The following is a 223-nucleotide window of genomic DNA, read 5'->3' on the forward strand; positions in this document are numbered from 1 at the left end:
CTTCCCAGAAACAAACGCTCGTGGCTACTTCTTCAAATCATGCTGAGATCATTGCACTCCATGAAGCAAGTAGAGAATGTGTATGGCTGAGATCAATAAGCCGACACATCTGTTCAAGCAGCGGGATTGGCAAAAATACGGAGCCAACTATTCTATATGAAGATAATGCAGCATGTGTTGCTCAAACAAAGGACGGATATATTAAAAGCGATAGAACGAAAAA

Source organism: Brassica oleracea, chromosome C1 (genome assembly GCF_000695525.1).
Source record: "Brassica oleracea var. oleracea cultivar TO1000 chromosome C1, BOL, whole genome shotgun sequence".
NCBI classification, from domain to species: domain Eukaryota; kingdom Viridiplantae; phylum Streptophyta; class Magnoliopsida; order Brassicales; family Brassicaceae; genus Brassica; species Brassica oleracea.